Source organism: Lepisosteus platostomus, chromosome 2, assembly GCF_059453375.1.
Source record: "Lepisosteus platostomus isolate fLepPlt1 chromosome 2, fLepPlt1.hap1, whole genome shotgun sequence".
Taxonomy (NCBI): Eukaryota; Metazoa; Chordata; class Actinopteri; order Semionotiformes; family Lepisosteidae; genus Lepisosteus; species Lepisosteus platostomus.
Genome location: NC_142612.1, coordinates 32,644,947 through 32,657,366, shown reverse-complemented (window position 1 = coordinate 32,657,366; position 12,420 = coordinate 32,644,947). Strand labels below are relative to the sequence as shown.

General features: G+C 42.5%; 1 protein-coding gene and 1 long non-coding RNA gene across 5 annotated transcripts in view; one reads left to right on the top strand and one right to left on the bottom strand.

Annotated features, from left to right (window-relative positions):
* Positions 1-7,505, bottom strand: part of LOC148676245 (uncharacterized) — a 28,101-nt gene extending 20,596 nt beyond the window's left edge. Inside the window, exon 1 of the long non-coding RNA XR_015926335.1 lies at positions 7,187-7,505. This is a non-coding gene — a long non-coding RNA (uncharacterized LOC148676245). The remainder of the gene's footprint in view (positions 1-7,186) is intronic.
* Positions 1-12,420, top strand: part of cracdla (cracd like a) — a 67,216-nt gene that overhangs the window by 18,840 nt on the left and 35,956 nt on the right. For 2 of the 4 annotated variants that reach the window (XM_088605753.1, XM_088605762.1), the window contains one exon: positions 7,654-7,749. The gene's annotated coding sequence lies outside the window, so the exon portion shown is untranslated. Of the gene's footprint in view, positions 1-699; positions 1,097-4,810; positions 5,194-7,653; positions 7,750-12,420 lie in introns of those variants that run through there. The other 2 variants (XM_088605773.1, XM_088605782.1) reach the window with 2 other exon arrangements.

Below are 12,420 nucleotides of genomic sequence, written 5' to 3'. Positions count from 1 at the left end.
TTACCTGTCTTTGAATGAAAACCTTTATCTACCCACTGAAAGGACCAACCTCCATTGAAAAGGCCTTTTTTTCTAAAATGCAGCCTTAGAAGGACTGTCCTTGAACTAACAGTAGGAAACATTTGTAAAGAAAGAGCTACGCCCGCTAACCAGCATTTTCTCACGTGCACAGGCGTGTTGTTAAACATTCAGATTTTCCCTCTTTCCTGAAGTGACGCCTTTTTTCCTTGTAATTTCTACTGAAACTCATGAAACAAGTCTTTGCAAACAACGAGGGGACGCATCTGAGATAAGCCATGCCCAAGTGCCATTTGAAAAAAGATATGGTTTGTGCTTGAAATTGGTACATTTAATTTTCTAGTTTTTTGCTTCAGACTGGATCCTTTCAATATGATTATGCCACTCTCAGCATGGGTTCCTTGTCAGGGCACGTGGGTTTTTGAATAGGTTTTTGAAGCTTTTTAGCAAATGTCAAATAAATGGACCAGGCACAGACAGAATATGATAGAGTTGTATGCGTTGTATTTGTTTATAGTGTATAAGCAAAGAAGCATGCTATCACTGGATTGCAGTAACAGAGATGCATGAATTTAAATGTATTCATTTTATTCAGGTTAAACCACTCACTGCCTCAGCTGTTGTTAATTGCCTCTCCTTATCTTGCAAGCTGATTTTAGTAAACGTGGTGATCTTAGAAGAAGGATATGTTTTACTTCTAGAATTCTGTTAGACGCTCTTGAGGAACTTTGTGCTTTCTCTTAAAATCCCCCTCCTCCTGCAGTCCCGGGAGTCTGGAAGAAGTCGCTGGTATTGTCGATGTGCAGTGTACTGTGCAGAGGGTGGGTGTGTGTGTTCTTGTTCCTGACAAGATTGTGAACATCCAAAGGTCAGTGTCAGGGATACTGCGCCTTCAGACTCCAGCGAGGCAGAGCCCAAAGGAGCTGAGAAAACCTGGACGTGGTGTGGAAATGAAGCAGCCCGAACACCGCAGAGGACAGGCAGCAGGTGGAGGGCTCCTGCAGGCTTAGGCTTGTAACTCTCAGGCGTACAAGGAAGTAGCAAGGAAGCAGATAGGAGGTGAAGAATTCTTCTAGAGGTAAGAGAAACACTAGAACAGTTACAAATGAGAGGCATTCGACCCATCTAGAAGGGTGTGTAGCTAAGAAATATGCACTTTAGTGAAAGCTCAGGGGTCTCTGGTAGCTTTAGGATTAACAGAACACAACTTGTAACCTGAGATGTCCTCTAACCAGCTGTCTGCCACAAGATATATTTAGCCATTGCTAAAAGGATGCAAGTGTGCTAAACACTGATCATGGTAACATTATGTTCAGTTTGTTTAATGGTTTTTCAGGGAAAAGAATATTAAGAATTGTTAGTTTGACAGTGAAGTTACCCAACTTAAGTACAAAAACAAGCTTTCTTTTTCATCATTTTCTTTTTTTCTATCCATGTTCTGGACTCTTCCACCTGCAATTGTGTTTCCTAGCTCTGAGTTGCAATAAAGTTTGGTTCAACTCCCTTCTGTGCAAGATTAGTTGTACTGTATGTTCAGGGTTCAGGTGCTGTGAAATTCTCCAGGGAACATAGGTGGTGTTTTAGAGAGCCCTCATCTACTTGCAAAGTGTGGTTTTAGAAAGTCAGTTTTCAGGCATTAAGATATATTCATACAGTATGTAGTATAGTGCCTTTCATGATGCATGATCAGGATACAGTACAACAGTGGGACTGGTATGTATGCATGAGTCCACTAAATTAATCAGAATTAAAGATAAGCATTAAACTGAGTTTTAAGACAGAATATGAAAGTGCTTACTGAGCTGAAAGAGCTTGTAATATATGCTTTGAGGTCATTTGGTCTCAGAGCAACAGTTTCTCAGGATTCTGACTCTTTCTAGGAGCAGAAGAAGACCAGAGTTTATATCACTCACTGCCCTTAATCTTTCTGATTTCTGACCTGTTGAAACGCATTGGGTCCAAAGCAGACCTCTCAGTTCTAAACACAAAAGCAGTAACGTTTAATACTTACTGCTGTCTGTAATTCTCTACAGAAACTGTGGATTCCAGAAGTGTATTTCTCTTTAGGTTCATGTGAAAGTGTAAAATATTCATTGTATGCTCTAACCATTTCATAGATTTAAACAGTGTTTCTGTTGAAGAAATGTACTACTTTACCAGACAGGCAAAGTACAAAAAACTGTGATGCATATGGTAGTCAGGGATAGGTTTGTGTTGTCTGACCAAAGAGGATGATATTACACAGATGGAATACATCACTGATTTTCATGTCTTTCTTCTGACCTGCTGCAAGCCTTGTAGTGTACGAAGAGAGACATACTCTCTTTGAAAACCCTTGAGGCTGTGAGAGGGAAGGGAGCATTGCTGTGTCAAAGAGAACTAATCATGGGATCACACAAGAGGGACCAGGGCACCATTTTAGTGAGTTACTTGGTTAAATGTCATTGGATCCCTTATGAGCCTGGGCTGGAGAAGTCCTGGTCATTTTCAGCCTGTCCCATGTCACTGTCAGGGCATCTGTATTATCAGCAAGCTCAATGGGCCCATCCTGCAGGTGGAAGAATGTCCGTGTGTCTGTCCTATAGTTAGCACCAAATCTGTGCATCTCTCTTATAGCTGGGATAATATCTGTCCTTAGATGTCACAATATCTGTGTGCCTGCCCTGTAGCTGGGACAGCATCTGTGTGTCTATCCTGTAGTTGGGACAGCATCTATGTGCTTGTCCTAGTTAATTCCACTTCAATTACCCATTTCTGTACTTCAAACAATATAAAACCAATTTTCAATGTCTATGAAATTGACTATTTCAAATGCTGAAATTACAAATTTAAAATCATTTGTGTTAAGTTCTGAAAGGACTTCTTGAGAAAGATAATGTATCTTTTCTTGCCCTCAGTTGATGTTTATAGACATTTTCTTCTTGGGTCGAAGGTACCACCATGTTAGCATTCAATCATTAAGGGGATTAACAGCTCCTAGAGACAAATTAAATTTAACAACATAATCGTTGTAATACATATCATTGCCTTAACTGTAGGATTGCCTTTGAGAAGCAAGAGCCTCGTTAGTCCTCCTCTGACTTTCCTGTGGATGTTCCAATGACTTCATAGCTCTTGCGGTTCATTGAATTTCTGTAAGATACAATTACTCTGATCAAAGAAGTCACAGGATCTTGCCCCACCGGCCTAATTTAATTTCAAACTCACATTCATATAAAATCTGGTGAATGGAGAATGCTGTTTATTCTGTTTGTGCCGATGCGCTGATATTCAAGTCTGGATTACCTAGTGGATGCAGCAATGCTAGTGAACCGTGAGGCTCAGTTTCACTTCTGCATCAGTCAATAAATGCTACCTTTGCTGTACTTTTCTAGGAACACCACAGTAATGTATTTCCTGGGCATATTCAGACAGGTGCCTTCCAAGAGAGAAAATCACACTTGCTGTCCTCCCTGCTTGAAATATTACTGTTACTGCTTGCTTATAATGCAGAATAGCAATACGATTTGTCTGGGAAAAATTCAGCAGGATTTCCTCCTAAAGACACGGGGGACTCTGAAAATCTAGTTGTGAGTCCAATCTGGGTAGTACAGGGGATGTAACAGGAATTCCCACAAAACAAATTATTTCTGTTGTGTTCAGTTTCCTGACTCTAGGAGTAGGGGGTTCTTTGTTTTTAAGCTGTGCTGAAGTGTTGTGATACTTGTTCTTAATAATTTGGAATAATTTGGCGACGTAAAATGACAGAGGGAGAGTATCAGTTTTAATAGTCCTGTGTGAGCAACAACAGCAAGTAAAGACAAAAGATGACACTGTAAGCCACTGATAATGGGTCCAGGAGGCCCAAGCTGTCTTGATGTGTTTTCCTTGTGGTGTTTAGGGATGGGTGTCTAGGACTAACTAGCAGAATCATTTGACATAGAGGATTTCCCAATGTGATATCACCTTCCTCAGCCCTGGTCAATAATTAATGGAAAGACAACAGCTAAGGATCCTCCCCTGTGTATTTTTATCTACCCAATAACTCGGACAACAGAACCCTGTTCTCTAAACTCTGGACAGATTGATGTGTCACCTTTCTCACCCAAAAGCCAAAAAAGACTCTCACACATCTTTGTAGGTTGTCTGGTTCTGTCACTGTGGTTGAACCCTATTTAACAGTGAACTGCTTAAATGAAGAACAGCCACTGATATTTTCCCCCTATTTTAACCAATAATTCTAGAACAGGTGAATGGTTTTGCTCTCTTTAAACTGCTGGGTTTCAGAAAGGCATCCCAAGACTTAGAAAGAGACCTGCAGGAAGTTAAGCCATCTTCCTTCATGGCTGTGCAGTCAGAATGACTGGACAGATCAATCGGCTTCCGATTTTGTAGCGCTAAATTGTAACCCATACTCGGTGATAGACAGACATGTCCCTACTCAGCACGCCATGATCACAAGATCTGTGCTGTGTTTCAAGCAGTGACTTCAGGTGTTATCCCAGGAGGATTACTGGTTTAAATGGCAAGTATGCAAAACAAGCAAGCCCACAAATTTGTATTCCTGAAAATAGATCGATGCCTTATTCCTGTTCATGATGTTGTCCTGCTGGCAACCTAGCTGAATTGATTCATTTCCTGCTTTGAAAGAGAAGAGTCCTGTTATCTAATGTAAATACTACTAACCTTTATAGGAGCGGCTGTTAAATTCTGCTGAGCTCTGGGCACTTTGATCCTAAGGACTTAATTGAAAATGGGTATGGATGTATAAGCGAGCTATATTTTCCCCTTGTCATTAGAATAAAACTGTATGGTTTTTACCGCAAGGGGCAGTCTTTGTGACAGCAGGGCTGAATCAGAGTGCAGAACAGTAAAGCCCTTTCAGGATGTCTTTGGTACTGCTGGCTGCTGTTAAGGGTCCTGTTCCACAGGCACAGAGGGAACCTTTTCTTTCCAATTCCCAGCTCAACAATGGCCTGTGGAGAGAGGAGCCGTGTCTCCTGGTTACTATTCATCAGTGGGACTCCCAGTCCGAGCCCGACAGACCTGGCATTCAGTTTAACCCCCCCAGGGTAGCAGGGCACATTTAGAGTGCACACTAAAAATGTCTTCAGAGGGAGAGGGACACAAAAAGATTGTCAACCAGCGAATGTCTTGAGAGGTGGACTATTTATTTTCATACTCTTACCCAATTCTGTAAGTAGTCATCTTATATCATCAGTAACATGAGGTACGTGTCTTTCCTTTACAAACGTTAACGGTGCTACTTTATACCATGGGAAGCCACAATAAGGAGAAAGGTTGAAATGATTAACTTCAAGGGCACAATAAAATGCGAAGCAAACCAAGGAAAGACATGACCAAACAACTAACATGACAAGCCAAACTAACATGGAGCATTACCATAGTTTCTTCTCAGTTTCTGACACCATCTAGGATAGCCTGAGTTAAAGATTTTTTTTCTCTTTATAGGGCTCAGAGTTCTTTTCTAAAGGGAGCTTAAACACTGGAGTTGAGTTGACTCTCCTGATTACATTCTGGCTCTTAAGAAAAGTTATAAATGACAAGAGGCCATTTGGCCTATCTATTGCTTATGGAAGTTAGTAGTTACTATCATTGACTATCATTGATCTGAGGATCTCATCAAAGCATTACTTGAAAGAAGCCCGGCTTCAACAACATGACTGGGTAGCTTGTTCCACACCCTCACAACCCTCTGTATAGAGAACTGCTTCTTGTTCTCATTTTTAAAGATAAGATCACTTTATTGATCATATACAATTTCTTGCATTCGGAATTGTGAGACACATAGACAGGGAGAGAAGCATGGGGTCAGAGCACAGGGTCAGCCATTTATACAGCACCCCTGGAGCAGTTGGGGTTAAGGGCCTTGCTCAGGGGCCCAACAGAGTAGGATTCCTCTGCCAGCCACAGGATTTGAACTGGCTTTGAACCTTCCAGCCACAGGCACAGATGCTTAGCCACAGTGCCACCGCTCCACCTATACTTTCATGTCGTTTCCACGTGAGTATACTGGTTCATTTTGTTGTAGTTGGTAAACTATGATCAACTCATTTAAAACCGTATACAAACCATATACAATCTTTGGTCCTGGCAATCATGCGGGTAGTCTTTTAAGCCCTGTCTGTTACTTGTGAGGCAGAAACAGCAAAGTCTACAAGGCATTGTTGCTGGATTGATTACCATACCTGGTTCTGGAAGTATAATTTACTGTAAATTGGATGTCACTCTGTAGAACTTTTTAGAGTAGATTCTGTTGAATTGTTTCCATTGTTGCATTGTGTTCCTATTTAAATGGTCATGTAAGACTCCAGTGTATGTATTGCTACATTAATTGAACATATCCACAGTCCTGTCCTCATTCTGCTCCTACTTGTGTCAGCTTCATGACAGCCCACAGTGCTGTATGTTCATATATCCAGAGAGCTGGATACAATGGATACATTTCCTTTTCCTGAAGTTTTAATGAACTATCAAAACTTTCTGAGAAACTGAGAAACAAACAGTCATTTGAACAAAATATCTACATTGATTTCTAGCAGTATCTCCAAGACAGCACTGTGAACACAATTTTACTGTAAGAACTTGAGGTATTTTGAAACATATCACTCTGTACACCATTATTGCATGCTTCCTTTTATATTTGTGTACAGCAATAACAGAGATTTGCATGTCCACATTAGAGTTCCCACATAAGGTTAAAAGTCACATAAAGCTGTTTAAGTTTATTGGAGAAAAATGGATTTGATTTTGTTTAATTATTGTTTTAATATTACTGCAGCCTAATGAGAAACAACCGGTATTCCTCACTCATAAATTTGTGCTGTAGTGCATTAGAATCATAGTATTTGACTCAATAGAATGTTTGTTTTGGTTATGAAGAGCATGTAGGTCTTTAATTTAACAGTATTTGCAGTTTAGTATGTGATATATTTTAAATTGTTTTAGGTTTTATTTAATTTAACACTGGATTTGAATAAGGATATATTATTCAGTTGCACAAACTGAATATGCAAAGACTTATCAGTTATTATTAATGTCCAATGGTCTCATTTATAACCTCTCTAGATATAACAAAATGTATGTTAAAATAGGGATATGGAATAAAATAAAGTATTTAAGAAGTGCTGTGATGACGTTTGAAACTTTATAAGTAAAAGCACTTTACCTTTTATCCAGTGAATCCTACTGTATCCTGCTGCACCAGAACTACAGTGACAGCTTTTGACGATATCCATTTCTCCTGGTTCAGTTAAAAACATTGTTGAAAAGGAGCCCGAATGGGCGGCACAACTGGTTTTCTAGGGAAACACTAGACGTGGCGGAGAATTCAGGTCAGAAACTCCCGGTGTCCTAGCAACAAAGGGGCAGTGGTGTTTCTCCCTGTTCCCCCCCCACGGTGAATCATGTAGCTGCAAATATTGGCCCATGTGGTTGGCTGCACCAGGCAGAGCGAATATCATTCACTTTCTCGCGGAGCTGCTTGTTGTCCAGCACTGGTGTCCCAATCCGTGCAGAATTCATAAGCAGCTTATCCAGCCCAGCACAGCCCTGCCGCGAATCTGATGGAATCAAGTGGACGGCCGGTCAGATCGCTGTGCCCACTGAGTGACCGGGATCTCTCTCACGTTTCAGATGCAGACAGGGACTGAAGTGCCTGCTCTGTGACAGGGCATCCCTCTGTGGACAGGGAGAGGGCTGGGAAACTAACCACAGGGAGCCTAGAGACGGGTAAGAGAGCTCGCAGCTTGGACCAAGGCGCTGAGGACTCAGTGGTCCGAGTTGCAACGGAACTTATTTTGCTGAGAAAGGAACAAGATAAATGCTTACCTATAGCCTGAGATAGCTGAGTTTAATCCTGTCAATGCTCTCTTTTCTTATTAAATGCCTTGGGCTTGCTGTAGCATAAATGCAGCTGAGAGTTTTTTTTCCCATTTTTTGCTGACAGAGGTAACCTTTGGACTTTCTGGTTAATCTGCTCTAGGATTTGCCCAGTGGAAAATGATCCATTTACAGCATTATTAAGAATGAGGATTATTTTTTCTTTTTTTTTGTGCTGTTGGTTTCGTTTAGGAATTTCGGTGCTCCAGTTCACTTTTGAAATCAAGTCTCACTGGAAGTGACAGGAATTTGCACATTTACGGATCCACTTTCTGGTGCCAGGTGGAAAAGCTCTCTTTGTCCATTTTGTGGTTTATTTTTACAAGGCAGTTTTCAAAACAAAGATGAGTCTGTTTCAAACAAGTTTAAGGAAAAGAAATGTGGTTCTACCACCAGCTAGACCCACAAGCATTATGGATTAAAGGTTGTGTTCTATAACATATGCTTTGTAACAGGATGGTAGGTTCAGGCAAAATTGAGATTCTTATCTGAACCCACTGCACTCTTACACCTTAAAATACTGTAAATTATGCGTTATTATCTTGAAGCTAAATGGGGATAGACAGGTCATTGGGGAAAGACAGAATCAGTTTATTTTTGGAGGGGAACACATTACTCACTACCCCCATCACTACACATCTTTCTGGGACATTTGCTGAATTGTTTTGGGTCTAGTCCCTCACCCCATGTGGGTTAGACTTGATAAAGCTGAGCAGCTTCAAAGAGTGGCCCAGGGTAAAGTTTCCACCGGTGATTCTCAGAACGTGTTCCTCAGAAAACGGGAGATGCCTCTTGCCCTCTGACAGCACCTACCCTATGGGAAGGGGGCAGACAGGCAGAGTTGATGGCTTGGTGATCCTGAGCTCTGAAACCGATTCTCGAGTTTCAGTCACAGATTTAAACCGCGCTGCTGTGGATCAAATACTTTTGTTCCCACTGGGAAACACACTGAGTAAACATAGGATCAAATATAAATAATGAGCAAAATGCACCTTCAGAGTAAAAATGTGTAATTGTAGCTCACATGCATGGCATAGTAAATGATTGCATGTCTGCTTTTGTGTTACATTGGTTCAATAGCAGGGATATGTAACACCTGGGAGACGTATAATCAACTACTGAGGTTATCCTAGTGTTTGTTTATGATGACTTTGAATTCTGAAATGATAATAATAATAATTGCTTGATTTTGTATAGCACCTCTATTCTTTGAAGGATACCAAAGAACTTTTACATATAGAAAGGAGCTTACTTCAACCAGAACTGATGTGAAGAACCCATCTGGGCAGTCATTCTGTATCAGCAGCCAGGTTGAGAAGTTAGAATTAACTTCAAGAATTGAATTAAAGGAGAATTTAAGAGGGGGGGCAGATTGTGCAAGCCCAGAGGGCAATTTAGCCAGGATGCCCCTACTCCTAGGTGTCACGCTTGTAAACCCCTCCTGTTAAGAACACTCCAGCCCTTCCTTGTTTTGTACTCATCTCCTGCACTTGCCTCTGGTTCCTGCCCCCTGTCCTATAAAAGCCGGACGTTCCTGCCTATTGAGGCTCAGCTTTGGAAGATGGACGCCCAGAAACCCGCCTACCCGTGAGTCCAGGAGCGACTCAATGGCATAGGCTTCACAACGGCATCCTGACCTTCTGGGTCTGGTACTGGAGCGTCTGGTCCCGTTACCCCCTTTTTATTCCCCTGACCCTTCGCCGGATCCCGCTCCTGCTTTTAACTCTGTTCGTCTTTGTCTTGGATGGACCACCCGGCTCTGGACATTTGCTTCGTCAAGGATTTCTCTGTGGACACCCTTTGGACTGTTTGCCTCGGACACCCCTCCCGAACACCAGCGCACCTAGAACACGCCCCCTGTTTTTCTTCCAGCCCCTTTGCATGCCTTTGTCCTCGCGTTTTCCTCACTCCTCTCCAGATTGTGCTGTCTGCATAGGGACCTTGAAGAAACGCTTCGTGACACCGGGATTAACACCCCTTTGGACAGTGAAATGTGATCTTTAATAACCAAGTAGTCAGGATCTCAGCTTTTCATGCCTCATTCAAAAGACAGTAGTGTGTTTGGTCACCACACTGAGGCATTGGATTAAAATTGAAGTCTACATAGAAGACCATCCCCTACTGGTCAACCAACACAATTTACAGCAGTAAGCTGGTTTTTCAAATCCTATCTTCCATCACAGCATTGTCTGGACCAGCCTTGCCGAGCTTCTGAGATCAGACAAGATTGGGCTACAAGGTGGTAACTGCTTTCAAAGTAAAAAAAAACACACATTTAAATTAATAAAATGACAGCAAGGCTCACGCGCTAAAACTGGAAGTGTAACAAGTGCTGTACAAAACAATGGAAAGTGAAAAGTCACACAATGTCAGTTGTGTACGGACAGTGCAGATACAGGCAGTCATGACACAGTACTGGCATGTGTTTCACATTTACAGTGAGTAGTTAGCAAATTACAGTACCAGATTCAAACTTAAAAGAATGTGTGCAATTTAAGTTGGCAATAGCAAAAGGGTGCTGTTGAGAGCTGAAAGGTCACAGGCGCAGTGGGGTCAGGGACCGGGCAAGTCTGATTTCTGGGTTAGTTCACTCCTTCCCTGAGGGTGGAGGGGGTACAGGCAGTCTGGCTGAAGAGGGGGTGCAGGGTGAGGTAAGAGACTGCAGAGAAGAAGGAGCAGGGTAGTTCATTAGTAAAGGTAAAAAAATGCAGGGACATTGATGCTGGAAGTGCATTTACTGAAGGAGCTGGCTGAGACCTGAGAGATGACAGGTGGGGGCTGACCAGCCGCTGAAGTTTGGTCTGAGACTGAGCAGTTCTGGTTTCTGGGGTAGCTCCTGCCACCCCCAAGGAGAAGAGTGTCTGAAGAGGAGGAGGAGAGGGCGAGCAAGGGTGTAGGGAGACCGAGGAGAGGCAGGAGCAGAGGCGCTGACACAGCGGTAGGAGAGATGTAGGGTTTAGAAGCAGATGTGAGAGGGGAACTAGTGGAGAAATTGGATTCATGCAACAGCTTGAGAAAATCATTCAATTGTCAATCTATGCGCTGAGGCAGGGACAATATTTAAATGTTTCAGAATTAATACATGTTTTCTCAATGATTAAATACGTTAAAGTTTGATCTCTGTTGGACAGTTATGTCATAGTCTGTTCTTTACTTATTGCCCTGAGAACAGCAGTGTTCTCAATTGAAAGCATAGGTGATGTCAAGCTTACTTCAGCAGGGCAGTGAAAACTATGCTGATTTATAATTAATAATAATAATTGCTTACACTTAGCGCTTTTCTGGACACTCCACTCAAAGCACTTTACAGGTAATGGGGACTCCCCTCCACCACCACCAATGTGCAGCCCCACCTGGATGATGAGACGGCAGCCATAGTGCGCCAGAACACTCCCCACACATCAGCTATCAGTGGGGAGGAGAGCAGAGTAATGAAGCCAATTTATAGATGGGGATTATTAGGAGACCACCACTGGTAAGGGCCAATGGGAAATTTGGCCAGGACGCTGGGGTTACACCCCTACTCTTTTCGAGAAACGCCCTGGGATTTTTAATGACCACAGAGAGTCAGGACCTTGGTTTTACATCTCATCAGAAGGACAGCACCTGTTTACAGTATAGTGTTCCCGTCACTATACTGGGCCATTAGGACCCACATGGACCGCAGGGTGAGCGCCCCCTGCTGGCCCCACTAATACCTCTTCCAGCGGCAACCTTTTTTCCCAGGAGGTCTCCCATCCAGGTACTGACCAGGCTCACACCTGCTTAGCTTCAGTGGGCTGCCAGTTGTGAGTTGCATGTAGCCATGTACAGTTACCTGTGTGGGACGTGATGAAGTTCTCAGAGTTCGTTAGCATTAACAGCTCATGTTTGACTGCAGCACCATGTAAGCAATGGGAGTTGGATGATTCATTGTTTTGCTGTACTTACAGGCAAATCCCTGTCAGATCGTCTCAGGTGAGAGGTCTCGTAATTACAGCAGCCTGATGAGCACAGATGTTCATTCTGCTTGAAAGAGCTCAAAGTAATAAACGAAGCCAGATAATAAAGTGCCATAGCTGTCACTGCGCCCTAGGTGTCTGAGGCTCGCTAAGCAACCATGTTTGATGTCATAGCCAAAGTCAATATCACAGAGCAAAGTGCTTTGTAAGGAAGGTAAAGTAAGGTAAGGCCAATTGAAGCTCTGTGCCTCTCAGCCTGATGGTAGCACATACAAAGCCTAGTTTCCTGGACGGGTACCTGAGAAACATTAAAAAGCTTAATATTAAAATAAAAAAAGGCTTGCTTATGTTCCAATCTTTTCAAAACTTGTTTTTTTAAAGACACATTTGCACGGTTTTCAGGAGCAAAGAAAAAGAAATTGCAATATTTTCACATGTATGTGAAGAAAAGCCTGTGTCAGGCCTCCTAGGGTCACTAGGACCTTGAAGGTCACAGAGTGTTCTGGTCTTATTCAAACTGAGCTCCTAATTACCCGGTTTTCCTAAATCTTGGCAATCCTGCAGGATGCTGCTGCTCATC